The following is a 17,569-nucleotide window of genomic DNA, read 5'->3' as shown; positions in this document are numbered from 1 at the left end:
TATTAATGTCTGACTCCGCGTTTAAATTAACGCTCGTCCTCCTGCAATTTTTTCATCGATTTTCGTTCGTGTATTCATCCATCTAACCAGTCTTCCCCATCCATTTATCTACATATATTTCATTCTTTTCCTCGCTCGTTCGTCGGCAAATTGAGAAGTTTCGCAATATTAATAGCCTGCGCGGACAAACTCGGATAACAAGATTGCCAAGCAAACCAGGCAGGTGGATTTCTGTACTATTGAAGCCGTTAAAATTGAGTTGGGAGCAATTTTTTGTAGTTACAAGCTATTACATATTGATGTAACGTACGTTGAAGAGGGTCAGCGTGGAAAAAGTGATATTAGGTGTTAAAAAAGCGCTCGTCAGTTTTCTTTCGACCGTAATATGAGAATATTACGATAATCATAAAATCGGCCAATGGCGAAATATTAACATATTTTAATTAATATGTATTTCAATCTTCTGTTCAAACGTAATTCCTTTGTAGTTTCGATACGAACAAAAACGGTTAATATATCGATGTAAACTTAATTAAATGCAGCCTAATGGAAAAGTTGCGTTACTTTAGAATCGGGAACGTCCGAAGAACCGAAGAACAACAACTTACGAACGATTTAATGCCCCACTTCATTAGTTCCACCGAACCCGGGAACGGATAGTGATTTGTGTTTAATTATCTCAATGAGACGTAGATTAAGGAAAGAAGAAACACTTCCGTGGAAGTTCTAACTAACAGTTAATGACACTTGGCAGGAGATGACATAAGATCCGAATTATTTGATAGATTTTCCAAAAAGTTAATAGTTAATATAAACTTTTCATATTCTCGCGACACGCATTTTGAGATACTTAATACAATTTTTTATAAATAACTGTTAAATATATAAATTATCTTTTTTAATACGCTTTTAGAATTATTCTTGATATATACAATAAAAATTATTATTATTATTATTTTAACATATCAACTATTTTAACATAATTAACATATAGTAAATTAACTCAGGGATAATTTGCAAAAAGAATCTTTCTGATCCGGCATAATATTTAGTAGATCTCATGCCATTTTATTTTATTTTCAATTATATAATATAATGCCAAATTATCCATAACTGTAAATGAACAGATTAAGAGAAATTATTATCATTGTGTGCATTGTTGTATGCATAATAGAACGACAGACAATTATAAATTCTAAAATAAATGTCCTAATTTGTCCATTTTAAGGAAATAAATTTGTAAAAAATATTCTATATATTTATAATATTTATTTCCTCAGATTAAAATAAACATTAATTTGACTCACCGGCCGATGCGCAACGACGGAGTTGTAACTACGTTGTAACTACGTTGACTATGTGAATCTGTAAAACATAAATATATCCAAATTATAGTAACAATTAAAATAATTAATATTGCAAGAACTAATTATTATCTGTGTTGATTTTTTATTCATCTTTTTTGAAGTAGATATTTCATAAAACAATTAGATATAATTTCCGAAAGATAGAAAATGTTTATTCTTTTAACTTATAAACATCTACAACTTTCTTATAACTTTGATAAAATGTTTTAATAAGCGTCTTTTCTCTAATTTTTATATAAATCATCCAAACAACTAATTACATAAAATTAATTAAATAAAAATATGCAATTAATTCTATAATAAAGATGCAGCATATATAAATATTGAATTACTCACCTTATAGTTGCTCCGTCGTCGCCCGATGCCTCTCAGGCCTCCTCCTCCTCTCAGATTCCTTCGTTGATTTTTCCTTGTGGCACTCACAATCAGATGCGGAAACATACTTAATTACGATCGCGCACAGTGATAATCAGAATACAACGCGCGACACTTTTCACGGCACTCCCGATGTTAATCACACGCGACGTTCATTTTGTTTTGTTACGGAAGAACAACACAAAAGAAATATAATCCGTTTATTTTGTACTGTACCCGCGACGTTAATAACCGAACAGTTCATTATCAGCGCTTTCACCCTGAAATGATACATAAAATACGATACGATTAGTGAAATAATACTAATAGTTAATTAAGATACGATGGGTTATTTGATTCGGCTATTCAAATTATATATAAGATAGATACCAATTATGTTAATTTTCTGCTTCTTTCAATTTTTAAGAAATTAATTTGTATCCCCATATTGAAAAAAATTACTAAATCTATATAATATTAATTGAGAAATAAATTTATTTTTACGCTAGATAAAGTACTTTCTTAATACTTTGATTTAAAAAATAACTATATAGAAATTAATTATTACAAACTTATAATACAACACATATAACTGAAATTTATTATTATTTCATTACTATAAGTTAAGAATATCTACGTATAAGATGTATGATTAATTCGGTATTTTTTTCTCTTCAAAGTTTTATATTCTAAGAAAAATAAAATTATATAATCTTAATTATATAATCTTAATAAGTCAATAACTTTTTATAACATTAAAATAAATTTAAAAATTATATTTGAGAATTATATCAGCGCAAAACATATAATTATGTATTTTTGTTAGATTTATTAAAGTTATACATTTTCATTCGTGTGGGGATTTAACTATTAAAGTCCATTAAAAGAAAAAAAATTAAATAATTTATTTAGAAGTATTTAAAATTTTAATCAAATAAAATTTGCAATGCCGTAAAAATTAATATAATTTGTGCTGTAAAAACCAATAATGAGTAAACAGTTCAATATATAAATATGCGAACAAATATGTGTAATTGAGTATCTAGCAAATTCTGCACGATATTTCGGCCAACTTTAAATACTTATGATTCGAGAACTGTTGTGATTAGAGCGTTTTCTACATGCTATTAGTTCTTGTCTCCTACAATTATCGGCAATTTTTGCGTAAACGATAAGTTGTCCGTCTTCAACTTTCTTTGTTCTGCGAATCGACAACGATTGACTAGAGTTTACAAGTTGTCTAGTCGACCACCCTCAACAAGCGCAGATCTTTTGTCGAAAAAAAGGGAAGGTAAAGACGCTTTCATTGTCAAATGCTGACTGGTCCTGGTTTTTATCACTGGCCCTGAGGGAGCGCGGAGGCATCCGGGGCTGTAGAAAAGCAGGTTTACCATCGTTTCGTACGTTTGACGCATCCCAAAGGGAACATCGGTAAACTGACAGGCCATCTACTTCTATCTCCTATGTCCCTACGCGTACGCATTGTACGCTCGAGTCGCGCTTTTATGCATCGAGCCTGAAAATCCTCAGCAAAACAGTCTTTGCGCAGTGCAATATCGTTGAACAATCGTGTATTGTAAGCATATTTCAAAGAGACTTTACAACGAGAATTATTAACGTCAATTTTGTCATGAATCTGCCATGTTTCATCAAAATTAAAAGAAGAGGAATGGCAAAGATTCTTCTCTTTTAACAACATTCTTTTCACGATATCATGCAAATTGAGCCAGACAAAAAGCGGTTGGTTTGTTAATTCTTGTAGGTAAGTCTTGTACTTAAGTCAATACGTCAACGGTCGTCACGAATAGCCGACAGGCCCTATGAGGGTCTATTGAGATCTGCAATAATGGTGCCGGCATATATAATACAGTCGTGCACACATAGAGATCGTGTGCACGTCTGCATTACAATCGCATAAATGTGTTATTCACGTCCATAGAATGAATAGGCACAATGTCGTCATGTACTTTACCTTTTGGATCATTAAAAAATGCATGTTACTTGCATGAAATCGTTTATGTCAAACTTTCGCAGCAAAATATTTAAAAATATAGATACGTATACGAAATGATTTTGTATTCTCTTTACGGGATCATGCTTACTTTCACTGTGGCAAAAATAAAATGTAATATTTAAAAGAATTCTTGAATATTAATGGCACATAATATTGAATATTAATGGTAAAAAGGGTTCACGGTTACGTCGTTGTTTATTTTTCAATTTTTCTGTACTGATATACCGACTGTAACGTCATGACATAATGGTCCAATTCATTAAGACATTCCGTCGTTTCCATATAATGAAATCGCAATTAGAGATATGCAAAACACCGCTTATATCAGCCGTAGAAAGTGGACGGTACGGAGCAAAGATGCCATTTGAATTGTGAAATACTTGGAGGGATTCCAATATTAACTGCTGGAATGTTGCTGGAAATAATGGCCGCGGTGCTGACGGTAGAGAAAACGACTTTTCCGCGAACGGGCGACTAGAGGCCACATATCGAAGTATCGATAAAATTCTATTTCGCGCAAATATAAAAAAAGAACAAGAATTTCACAACTCCTGGAGGTAAAGTAATTTCGATACTCAGGTAAACCACATCTGACGAGTTTCGAAGCGCGCAGGAGATTATTGTTCATTCGGATATACATATCGAATAAAATATACAATTTAAAAATTATCTCTGCGCGTAAATAAGGTACTCTAATGTAACTGCTGGTTCTAAACCTTTAAACAATATCTGACAGATCACATTCCTTATTCACAACGTTAGAAATGGATTGATCGCCGCTGAGGAAAACTTTCAGCGTGGAGCTCTGAGAAACTGCCACGAGGAATCTTCACAAAGAATAGAGCGCGAACAACGCGAAGCACGATGCCGGATCTATCCGTGGTAAAGAAGCGAAGCAGTTAAAGAGCACGATGAAGTAAGAAGTTGCCGCGGTAAAACCGCAAGCGCGCCGCGAAGCCGGCGCAACGGAGCGCAGGAGCAGTAATTCCTTTCGTCCAAAAAGAAAAGCGGTAAAAACAGCGATTAAGGCTTTTAGCTGGAATACCGGGCTCCACGTGCTTCTTCTCCGCAATGCGTGTAGAGGAGGACGGGGGACTCTGGACGCCCCTCTGGACGTCGTTGGAAGAAACGGTTCATGGGTTCGGTCGCTAGTTTCCACCCTGCTGAGCAGCTTTCCCCGGGACTCTGTGGTTTCTCCACGCTATAAATACCGACACCGAAGACCGACTAGAGAGAAAGCGGGAGCGGGAAAGAAACGGGAAGAATGCTGGGCGAGAAAAAGAAAGAGAGGAAGAGATATGCACGGAAGAAGTAGCTAGACGCGCGCGAGGGTGGAGACGAGAAAGAAAGATGTTGGAAGGCGTTCGAGAAGAAGAGCGGGGTCGAGCGTGCAATTCTTTCTCCATTCGAGGGTTTTTTGCTCGAAAAATGGAATTTTATGAGAAATAGCATTCGCCGTGGATCTGGTCAACTAATTACATCCGTCTGATCCGTCTGATTCGTCTGGCTTTGAACTACTTGCAACGGTAACGTAAGCATATCATAAACTAAATATGTGTGTTTCATCTACGCAGATACGACCTTTCTATTGAGTTTGTTATAAAATTTTGAGCAAAACGTTCATCAATAATTTTATATCGTGGAGCAAATATAATTTGAGCGGCAGATTATTGGACTCTGTTCTATTTCCTCCTCGACTTTATCGTGTTACAGATAAGCGCGCGATCTCACTTTTATACAACACTATATTCCCACGCCCTCGTAAAGTAGGAGTACACAGAGAGAAAATGGAAGCTGCATTATTTCGCAGTGAAACGATGAAGAACATTCTGTATTTCAGCGCGTAAGCTGGCAACCGGATGTAAAGAGTGCTGTAATTGAATGGCGTTTAATTAAAAGTCGAATCTACTCGTTCAGTGTTAACCGCGAGATACGATATTATATCCTTCATTGAGAAATCGCGAGATGCTTTTATTCGTGACAGATGGCAACGTGGGTGGCGATTGTGTTAAAAGGATAGAGTTGGATACACGTGATAGAGAGAAAAATATTGAATGACGAGGCAAGAACGGAAAACGTCAGTATCGCGCGACATCAGGGGATAGGGACGTTTCACATCACGGATTGACAACGACGGAAATTTCCTCCGTTCCAGTGAAGATTACGTGAATGGATCGGCCGGATCGGCTCTCGCTTGATTCCCACCGGACTCCGATAGCGCGCGGATCCTTGCGGATATTTTATGGCATCTGGGAGGAGAGTGACTTCAAATTACGCTTCACGCGAGGAGTATACGATTTCGTAGTAACTCCGGATCCTTACGAGGAGATACGATGACCATTTCCGAGAGATCGTCGCGGAATTTTCCGACTGTCCTTTCTTCAATATCACGCAATGACGCCGCGGCGAAAACTTTAATATTTAAGCGGCATTTAAATGTCAGCGTTTAAATGTCATGTCACGGTCGATCGTCGCGTTAAAACGCGTTGTATTGAGTCTCTCGGATTAAAACGCGTCGGAGAGCGACAGCGATAAGAGTTTTACGGTGAATAAAGAGCGGCCATCGCCCGTCATACGCCGGTATTACGCACACTGCGTCGTCAGCACAACAACGGGAATGGGGCGCAAAAAAATATATATTACGGAGCTATTTCGTAATATAGAGAATTAACGAGCCGATCGCGCGTAAGAGCTGTCAAAAATTCAGCCCCGTCATGCCGCGACCTATTATTGATCATATACCTGAATAGAATGTACAATACTCGCCGGCTCGCGAATGACGCACGGACCTGTCGCTGTTGCATATATCCGGTTGCATTGCGATTATCATGCTCATATACGTGGCGTACAACAACCACGCGACATCGCAAAGCGCCACTGCCGGTCGGGGCCCTATTGTGGTTCTCGGTCGGACATGTTGATAACGAGCTGATCATTGTTATAACTCACGTATCTGACATGTATATATGTGTCTCGAACACATATATGATATAATCACATTTGGCCATCGTGTTTAGTTAAGACACAAGTTTGTCGGCATAGTTGGACCGGATGGGTGAAGCGACGTGTAATAACTAACTTTGTTCGTAATTCGGTCGAACGTCTATGCGGAATCGAGATTCATCTGAAACGAATCACGAATTAATTCTGCGTTTTGTTAGATGTAATTATAAAGATCCGCGGAGAGACGACTGATTTCTCTTATTGCTTGCAGTAATAAATACTGTCGCATCTTTTTATTTAGAGAGAACTTTTAATAGAAAGTTTCCGATAAGTACTTCTCAGTACTTTTTTAATACCTAGTATTGAAAATTAATTAAGAGTTAAATAAAAAAGAATTAAAGAGACGCGACGTTTCTCAAACTTTAACATCGATTAATTTCGAATAGTCTATGCAGCACATGTTCGGATAATATATTATGCAAATATCTCGTACACATTGCCGGGGAAAATACGAACTTTTCGCGAACGTCAATTCATTCTCTCTCGTACGAGGTACGATGTCCAATGCATGGGCTTTCTCATAATAAATGTCAGTTTCGTTGAGGTGCATGTACCAGAGTGGCATTAATCGATTCCATGTTCCGAACATTACGTAACGTCAATAGCTATTTCGAACGGTTTGGCACGGCGTATAGGTAAAGGAGCCCGAGAAACTTCCGTATTTCTCGGAATATCGAAAGGCAAGAGCATTCGTGAATAATTAATCGCGAGTCGATGTATGAAGCGAACCGCGTAAACTTGACGGAGGCTACGAGTTTCGCGTGTGTAGTGTTTAGTAAATTAGAACATCGATGGTTTCGCGACTAGCTGTTACTTGATGACGCGACACGAGAAACGCGAATCGAGTTAACACGTCGGCAAAAAGTTGCTTTTTGCGTATTTTCCGGTAAAGGATTTACCCCTTTAAAAGGTGTATTAAAATTCCATCTGTTGTGTCGTTCGTAACCGAGATCAAAGCGACAGAACCCTCCCCCCCTCTCTCTCTCCCTTCTCTCTCTCTCTCTTTTTTGATGTTGGTCACACACAGGTAATATCTCGCCTTCTCAGATATTACTAGTGTGGTGTAAGATACGTATTATAAAATATAAATACGACGATGTATGAAAACGTTGAGGTGGAACATCGAAAGTACATGTATATAGTCGCATAAGCGTTTTATCTTCGTACAGAACGTATTAAAATTCCATTTACGGAAGTCGTCGTTTGTAACCGAGATCAAAGCTACAAAATGCTTTTCTCCACATCTGCGTGCCTCCCTTCCGTCTTCCCTCACTTGTTCAGAAATTATTTAACAGAGTACATAAAATATAAATTAGAATTCATAAGCGGAATATTGAAATATATTAACGTCGTTCGTATAAGGTTACAGTAAACATTGCAAAGTACTATCACTAAGTTTATATGCGCGCTTGCTGACGATTGTTATTCGATTAATACCGTACATAGAAAATTGTAAATACATATAACGTTTCTATACATATAATTTAGACCATAATTCACACTCGAGAATGTGGGATAAAATGTATTTATTGTTTCGTGCGATACGAAAAATTTTTAAAGACTTGGAATGCACAATTTGGAATTTAATGCAAATTATTATGAACGATTATTATAGATAATTATATTTGAGATAATTAAATTATTGCTAAGTTTGCTAAGACGAAGAAATGTACATAAGTTCACGTGAATAATATTATTATTAGGTACAAAAAATATTTTTGTCTAAACTTGTGTTATCCATATATATTGTATATCAGTCCAAGTTCTTATTTATATTTATTAAATTACATTACAGATAATTATTATAGATCGTCTGAAACGGACGATCGCTTAATTCTTATTATACGTGATTGAGATCAATAAGATCTTTTACACAAATAATTACGAAAATGATACGCTCGGCTACGCATATAGCGTACTAGCAATCGATTTTGTCTATCATCGATTCACCTCGGAGGAGCGCGAGAACGAAAGAATGAGCACCGACGGAGCCTTTTTCGAGAAGATGCGATATAGCAAGTTGATCCACTTACCTCTCCGTTCTGCAATTATGCACCGTAATGGACATCTCTGGATGTTCTTCCTGACGTAAACTCGTAACTGGAACGCCATGAAAACGCTCGCGGCCATCGTTGCTACGAACAAATTAATTTATCGTTTTGCGATGTTACGGTTAACAGCGTTCCGGCGAAATAATGGCAAGCGACGAGAAGGTGCGGGTATCGTAGCTAAGGAAACCGGGGTGCGAGGCGAAGTCCGTCGGACGGGGATGTAATAGACGAGCGGGACGAAGGAGGAGAATTGGTGACGAATGTTAGGCGAGGAGAGGATTAGAGCGGAAGAAAAGGCGGAAGGCGGCGCGGGCGCCGCGATCGAGTGAAACGGGAAGCAAAAGAGATAAAGGCGGGAAAAGAAACGGAGCAAAAAGGTGTAACTGCGCGAGAAAGAAAACGAAGGAAAAAATAGATCGCGGGAGAACGCGCGACCGAAAAGAACGAGAGGACGAAAACAACGGTGAAACGAATAGGCACGGGAGGAATGAGAAAACTTGGCGCGGAGGAGGGCGCAATGCGCGCGAGCGGGAGAGAACGGAACGGACGCGCGAAGTAATGGGAACGCGCGAGGCGACGAGGACGGGAAGAGGGAAGCGCGCGAGAAGTGGAGAGAGAAAGTAGCGCGGGTAGACGGCACGGCGCGGTGCACGGGCCACGGATGCGAAGGGACGGCAGATAAGGAGTGGGCGAGAAAGGGAAGGGAAAAGGGAGCGCGAGTAGATAGCGCGACGGAGAGCGGGCGAGGGCGAGAGCGAGGCCGCCGTGCGTTGGCGCGGACGAGGATGGCGCTAGTGCCGCATGCGCGCGGCATGGGTGTATCTTCGGTCTTCTCCCTCTCGCGCGGTTGCCGTCGCCCTCGCCCTCGCGCGCCGCCCCACCCCAGCTCCGTAGTGTAACGTCGCTACCCCTCCCTACGCCGCTAGACTCAGTTACCGGGCCGATTCGCGAGCGTGGAGGTGTCGCGCTTTTTCGCTCCGCGACGCTCTCTCGGCCGTCGCGTAGCTTTCGAGGTGCCGTCCGTCGTCCGGCCGTTTATCGTTCCTTCGCGGGGAACAACGCGCCGCGTCGCGCCGTGCGAGCGCGCGCGTGCCGTGACGTTGCTCCGTTTCCCTCGAGGAGCAAAAGAGACACAGACACAGATAGATTCGGCGTGGGGGAGGGGTGAGTGAGAGAGAGGGACAGAGAGACGTGTGCGCGAGAAGTGCCCCAGTTTCGGTGCGGTCACATGTGGACGTCGAGCGGCGTAACGCCGCCGCGGTGGAGCAACGCGCCCAAGTTCGCGCCGGGATCGTTCTCTCTCGCCGTGCCGGCGTCGTCGCTCCGGGATTTTCACGGTGAGAGAATTCGCAAGTGAGAATTCGAGTGGACACTCACCGCTCGCCGCGTGTGTGTGTGTGTATGTGCTGCGTGCGTGCTTTCGTTACGTGCGCGCGGGTGAATATCGCCATCGCCGCCGCGATCTCGCGCGAGCCACATCTCGCCGCCGAGGAGCGGCATGAAGTTGTCGCGCGACGTGATCGACGTGATCGCAGCGGAGACGAAGCCGGCGTCGCGCGACCGATGACGGTCGAGCGGCCCCGATCTCCCCCGAATCTCGAGCGCGAAGAAAACGCCGATTCCGGGAATCGCCTACCGTTAACGTTGACCGCGCGACGCACCGCTCCTCCTGTTTACGCGCGCGATCATGTTTACGTGACGACGTAAGGAGCCCGAGGTGCGAGGAGGACTGCGCGATTCGAACAGTCGGCGTCGTGTCACGGAGCAAACGCGCGCGCGAGTGACGGCGGTAGATTTGAAGAGGAGGCGAGCTTGCGTCGCATTCGCTAGCGAAAGCGGGAAAGCGAGCGCGATCAGCTCGATTAGTTCGTCGGTGACGTCGCGATTAACCGTCGGGTGAGTGTAAACCAACGAACGATCGTGCTATAGACTGAAAACCTCGGTGGAGCAGCGGCGGCAGCAGCAGCTCGCAATCGGAATCAGGACGGCAGCCTGGGACGCGGGATTCGCGTGAACGCGACATCGATCGAGTAAGTGCTTCAAGGTCTTGGCACGAGATCTTATCTCCGCGCGATAACCTGAAATCATTCATTCGCGTGGTAGCGAGACGAGAGTCGGTCAAATCGCGGACACGTCAATGAGCACGAATTCTCGTTTTGCGTCCGATGGTGTACTATAACTATAACGCCTTTCTGTTTGAAAAGTTGAACGCCATTGACGCAGTATTTGCATTTCTTTCGTACCTAAAGCCAACGCGAACGATTTTGAACGTCGTGCTACGTTCGTACGGTCGACAAAGTTTTTAGTCGCTGTACGCGACGTTGCGTTAATTAAGCTGCGTTCCAGAACCATGCTCTTAACGCTCGAGCGTCGTTCTATCTTTGTTACTTAATAGAAAGTTGGACAAGGGCAGAGCACGCTCTTTACGCTAAGAGTGTGGTTTTGGAACGCAGTCTTACAAATAATCTGAGGAGTGTCGAAAAATATATTTTTGCGACTCCGTTTCATTAAGGAGCACTCGGACAATTGGTGCAATACGCGACTGCGAGTTGACGGAAGTGAGAAAATTAATAACTGTGTGAATTATACTACGTTTACGCGAGCGTTACTTCTGTAGTAACTTACGATATATCACTCGTTTACGCGGAGTAAATTATCGTAAGTTACTACAGAAGTAACGCTCGCGTAAACGTAGTATTAGTCATTTCTTTGCTTAGCTATCGGGCTTTATGATTTCCGTCGAGTTTGCTCCGAAATGTCGCATTGCGCTCGCGGGCTTAGATTGGTACTCGCTTTGATCCGCCGCGAAATTTTGGCCGTTGTTTACATGCCCCGTATGTATATATATATATACGGCATATGTATATCCGCTTGTGTGGTGGTGTTTGTTATTTCACACCTACGGATACCCATGCATACAGCGAGCGAAATAAAACAATAGCGGGGAGCGCTCCCGCGCCGCACGATTTTGAAATTCATTTCCATTGAATTATTTTTGTTATCGATATTCGATTAAATGTATACAAATGTTTACGAATATTTGCAAGAATTGTTATGATTATTTTGCGCGCGATATAAATACAATATAAATTTTCATCGCCGTTCGGCGCGTCTCATTAAACAATATCCTTGGCTTGTCGGTGTTTTTCGAGAGGAATTTCTCGTTCCGCTTAATTCCATACGTATACCCGGTGTATTACATAACTTTCTTTACACCAAAGCTTCTCCGTACGACGTCGGATTCGGAGTGATATCGATGGCGCGCGGGACGAAGAATGCGCTTCGACATCGGCTATCCTTCAACAGGGCCGTCTCGTGCCGTTATCCTACGCGTGCAGCGGGACAGCGTGTATTAAGTTATGGAGCTTCTATTGCGTCTATATGCTTTTGTATGCACATATGTACATGCCCCGGCATATACACATACGTAGTCCCAAAATGACCTACTCGCAATCTCTAATATATCTCGCGGCAAATATTTGTCTCTGTGTTCCCCGTTCCTGCTTATCCCTCGCAACATTCGCCTACGCATAATCCGTGCGCGCGTGTAACCGGCTATATTTCGGATCAATAAAACATGCGTGTATTTTATGTGTTTATATAAAATATAACGTTTTGCTGCGCGCCTCGCATCGCGATGTTGCATCCTCCAAAATGCTGGAATTGCACAATTTTTTCTCGCGCTGATGTATACGTGTTTTTCTTATTGCCAAATGCAAAATAGACGCAGCGCGCATTTGCACATTGTTTGTTTATGTATAGAAACGTCACATTTTTGGCGGAATATGATTTGATCTGGATTTTTTTTTTATGAATATTTCCGAAATTTTTCTCGCGCGTGGTTGCGCTCGCGACAGATTATTGCATCCACGTGTGCATGCCTTTTCTCTCTGTCTCGATCCCCCCCTTTTCGCTTTCGACCTGAATTCTCACTTCGGCGATTATGTATGGGCTACAATGGCCTTTGTCGATTCTTCGTTTCGATCGTATCGCTTTTCTATCCCTTTTTTTAAGAGCGGATAGGGCGAACGTAGGGATAGAAGTTGACACGGCGTTCGCTCGATTACAAATGTGAAATCGATCTCTCATTGTCGTGGAATCGATGAGGCACGGCGCTGCTAAATCGATCTTCAGTAGATAGAGTTGAACGAACGAACGAACGGACGGTCCTTCTCATTCCCGACGAAGAACGAAGTCTCGTTAGTCACGCTGGTAATCAAGGCTTCGCTTCGATTTCTGTTCGAATTGCTTTTGGTGTTCTTCTGAAGAGAGGTCGAATCCTCGCAAAACGCGTGTAACTATCCGAGAACGTGTTTTATGCAAATCAGCCTTCTCGTTACGCAGAGAATTTGAATTTTGCGATGAGAGATATAAGTGGAACAAGTTCCACATGCTTTATGATTAAAAAATCTCGAAACTTATCGCGGATGCAATATTTGATCGCAAATCGTGAGATCGTGCCACGATTACGAGTCTCAATCGCGAGCTTGTTAAGAGTATTTCTCGAGCACCGAAATCGCGAGTTCTCGTATAATGTTGTCGAGTTTATTTTCGTGTCTTACGTAGAAATACGGTTAAGTAGTTAACCCAATTAACCCTTAATTGATCAAAGTATTAGCAAAATTACGAAGAAGATATCTTTATATACGCATTAAAAATATGCTAGGCTCAGTTATTGAGGGGTACATTAATGATCCTACATGTGCGTTTTTAGTAGCATCCTGACCAAAGTACCGGATTTATAATCAGTAATGTTCAGCGTGTTCCCTCTCGGCTCTTGCACGTCAATAACAATCGGGAAGCTGGCAATCTCCAAAGCTCAAACAGACAATCACTTCTAAATACAGTTCGAGGGTGTTTTGATTCGAAACACTCCAACACGGAATTGCTTTGGTCGCGGGGCTATTTAACCAGTGAACGATTTCAAAGTCGCTTGAAATGTTTACTCACGAGCGTGAAAGAGAAACGGAGAGAGAGGAGGAGAAAGTAAGAGAAAGGGGTGATGGGGAGAAAGAGAGAGAGAGTGAGAGAGAGTGAGAGAGAGAGAGAGTGAGAGAGGAGTGATAGGAAAAATGCAGAACGAATGTGAGAATACGTTAAGAAACGTAGAAAAGTCGAAATTTAGGCATGCTTTTAATTTTGATATATAAATGTAATCGAAAGATAGTAAACGCGTTAAATTTTGGATTTGTTGTATTATTTGTTATATTTTGATTAATATTTGTTATATACGCGCTTCAGAATTACAGACAAAATATCGTACAAAGATTAGAACAATCGTTTCGCTTGTAAACGTTTTTTATCGCGTCCGTATCTTAAGAATCTTGCTTGCATTGTTATTCGTTCGTTAACTCGTTTGCAAATCGTAAGCTTCTCTGCTGGATAATTGCATACTTGTAAACGCTGTTTTACACGACTATATTAAATTTCGAGATTGCTCGGTTAAATCTGATTTGTACGTACATTCGTTCTCTCGTCGATGTCTTTGAATGTCTATTGTGAAAAGTTCGACTAGAGTACTAGAGCAAGAAGAAAATGTGTGTTTGCGGGAGCGTGTGTACGTGAGGCTGTGTGGGGAAAGTTTATTTAATAGGAGTAGTGCAAATACGATTGTCGCGCCAGTTTCCAAGCTGTCGCTGCATTCCAATCGCAAACTCGCTCGTACATGAAACCGGTACACACTTCTATTCCCATAGATATCATACCGAGTACAGAGGTATTGGAAAATAATGAAGAGGTTCGCCCTCGGCCAGCTGTTGAGTCACCGCGTGGTACGATGGCGGTCTGTCGATGACAACGAGGTAATTACTTTTCAAACAGTAGACGTGCAAATGAACGGCGGTTTAATCTGTCGATAATATCCCGGGCATCGTTACCATTTTTATTTCTCTTCCCCCTCCCCTCTCTCTCTCTCTCTCTCTCTGCGTTCCAACGGTAGCGGCTACCGACCGCGCACAAATTCTCCGCGCAGATTTAATCCGCTCAGAAAGATTGCTGTATACGAGCAAAACGAAATAGTTTTTTTCACTGTTGGCGGATTAAATCCTCTTTTTTGCTTTTCGATCGCGGTTTTCGACATGCAACTATTCCCAATTAAAACGAATCCCAAAAATAGTTGTCTCTTGACTCGTGCCATATTTACGTGACTTTTGCTGAATTAAGAAAATTTAGCGAATTGAAAAAGAGTGATTATATATAAACGTGCTTATACTCTCTTTTAAATTTTTTTTACAGAAATGTTAACTGTTGAAAATTGCATGTACTTATCCGAGTTATCAGTCACTCATAACAGCTATTGTTTTATTCGAAGTTAATGGTCGTTGTTGCGCGAGCGAACTCTCTTATATTGTCATTTTTCCACTGCTACGTCGACAAACCGGCGATGTTATTGCGACAAAAACAATTTAAGGCCTGGCAGTGGCGTGCCTCTCGATAAATCATGACTTATTGAACGCGTAGCTCAGTTTTGAAGCTCACCCACGGGGCTATGTCGCTTGTGCGCCGTGATACGTCATAAGTCACAGCTGGTAGCACGTTGCGACGACGTCACCCCCTAGCCCAGGGGGTGTGTTTCTTCCTGCTTGCTACCCTGCCGGTTTTCTCCGTGGATTCAGCCCCACGGTAGCTCGGCCTAGATGTAATAGTCCCATTAACCGGTTCTGTATCTTAGCAACCCAACCCCCGCCACCCTTACGGGGTCGTTTATTGCGCGCTATGATTGATACTGTAAAATATGGCGTTCTCCACGAACGACGGGATGCAGGCGTTGCTCTTTCGGCTTATCGTTGGGGGCCACTCAATCCCGCGCGAACAGTGCGGATTTACAGATGTAAGGGTGCGGAAGAAAGCAGCCGCCGAAACACGCCATTTATCCGCATGCCCGCCATCGGATAGCCATATTTCTTTTGACCACCGCGATATAAGAAGGACGATTAATATCGATGCCGATGACATGGAGTTCATACATCATCCGCGCAGCTTCAAGATTTGTTCGGTCGGGAAATGATCTAATTACTGGAATTTCAAGACAAATGAGAGATCACGATAAGATTTCACTTATGGCCTTTGAAGAAGTTTCTGTTATACGCACTGTAATTTATGCGGTCTCAAAATATACGAGGAGTTTCGGTCGGTTACCATTACGGTGGGAAATGTCATTTTTCATTACAACTAGTTTCTCCTTGTCCGACCGATGCCGAAAAGAGTCGAGCGGCTTAATAACGATGTCAACTGTGACAGACAACCGCGCGCTGTTTTGTGCGATAACGCGCGAGCGAGCGTGCATAAGCTTTGTTTGTGTTTAGCGTGTGTTTGCCCGAACAAACGTATGTACGACTGGCTCGGCGCGACATGATAGATCGCGAATCGTGCGCTTTTTTGTCGCAGTAGCGTGCCATCGTACCTTCCCCCTTTCATTCATAAATCACATGCCACGTGGACATTTACCTTGAACCTACTTTCGCCGCGAACAATAATCTCCGCGTCTGTCATTAAAAATCGCGCCGGGGGTGCCGTTAGTCCGGAATCATGAAGAACCCCCAAGAGGCGCGACGGAAGATATTGTGACAGCTTAAACCGATCTCCTGGTGGCACGCGTGTACGAATACCTTGAAATCCCTGTAGTCGTCGATCAGCCCTAATTCCCGTATACATCGCGTGGTTATAGGATATTGTGGATAAAAGGGCGTAATGCCTTCTGCGAATGCAGGCCGTTATGGCGGTGCAATATGCGGGTAATCCAAATATATTGCGAGACCAATGTACGCGGGGCCGATTCACGATCGATGCTACTTTCCAAGCGTGAGAGTAATGATTCGTGTAATAATTGCTTCCTTGGAATTTTCTTTTTGAACGAATATATTACAGTTGCATTTTATAAAAGAAAAAAAAATGATTAAAATTAGTAGGACAGATATAAACATTTATATGATATGAGGCATTAAAAGATGGAAAGAAAATTGAGTGATGTTTTCTTGAAATTTATGTTATAAATTCGTAATTCCTCATAATATTATTCGTTATAATATTATATATTTCTATGCTTTATTATTTTGCTGCGGACTAATATATGATCTATGATTTTTGCTAAAGGAAAATGGGGCAGTTATTTATAAAACAGATCCCGTTGAAAAATACGTAATTCTCAGATGCGAGCAGTACCGCGGGAACGAAGCGTAATATGAATGAAGTAGATTACATGCAAATGAAGAATCGATGCAGATTGCGGACGGCAACTAGAATTGCATTATTCTCTTTCTATCCGACAAATATGCGTCATCATTCAACGTGTGCAATAGAACTACATTTCTGCGCGCCATTGGTGGACAATGGAAACCGCGTCTTCTTGATCGATATATTATAATGTATCGATCAAGAAGATATACTATGGCTGGTGATTGTCCGTGACATAGTTGTCTCTGCGGCTCTTTACCTCGATATCATAATCATTTTTCACGTTACTGCCACATGTGTGTGCTGCAGTTAACGATAATATTAGATGGCTCAGTGGAATATTACTCTCATTTCTTCGGACGCACGTTTGTTTCATTCTACCTATGCCCGGTATTTATAGTTGGATCTTATATTTAAGATCGTCTTAAGTGCAATCTTAATATATTATGACCCAATCACAGAACCGTGTTAGCATCTTAAGATATTACTTAAGGCTGTTTTGAAATAAGATCCGACTGTCCGACTATGAATATCAGTCTAGAACTTTTAATGCATCACCATTGACCTCGATCAATCATTTTTCAACGCTATATTACACAATACTTTTA

General features: G+C 41.7%; 1 protein-coding gene across 3 annotated transcripts in view; it reads left to right on the top strand.

The window, feature by feature from the left end:
- Positions 1 to 17,569, top strand: part of LOC112454324 (semaphorin-2A) — a 308,067-nt gene that overhangs the window by 51,883 nt on the left and 238,615 nt on the right. For 2 of the 3 annotated variants that reach the window (XM_025015635.1, XM_025015634.1), the window contains exon 1: positions 9,747 to 10,819. The exons of the other annotated variant lie outside the window; for it this stretch is intronic. The gene's annotated coding sequence lies outside the window, so the exon portion shown is untranslated. Of the gene's footprint in view, positions 1 to 9,746; positions 10,820 to 17,569 lie in introns of those variants that run through there. 3 annotated transcript variants of the gene reach the window in all.

Source organism: Temnothorax curvispinosus, unplaced genomic scaffold (genome assembly GCF_003070985.1).
Source record: "Temnothorax curvispinosus isolate PA1 unplaced genomic scaffold, ASM307098v1 QBEX01005011.1, whole genome shotgun sequence".
Classification (NCBI taxonomy): domain Eukaryota; kingdom Metazoa; phylum Arthropoda; class Insecta; order Hymenoptera; family Formicidae; genus Temnothorax; species Temnothorax curvispinosus.
Note: the sequence above shows the minus strand (reverse complement) of the source record. Positions and strands in the feature narration are given on the sequence as shown.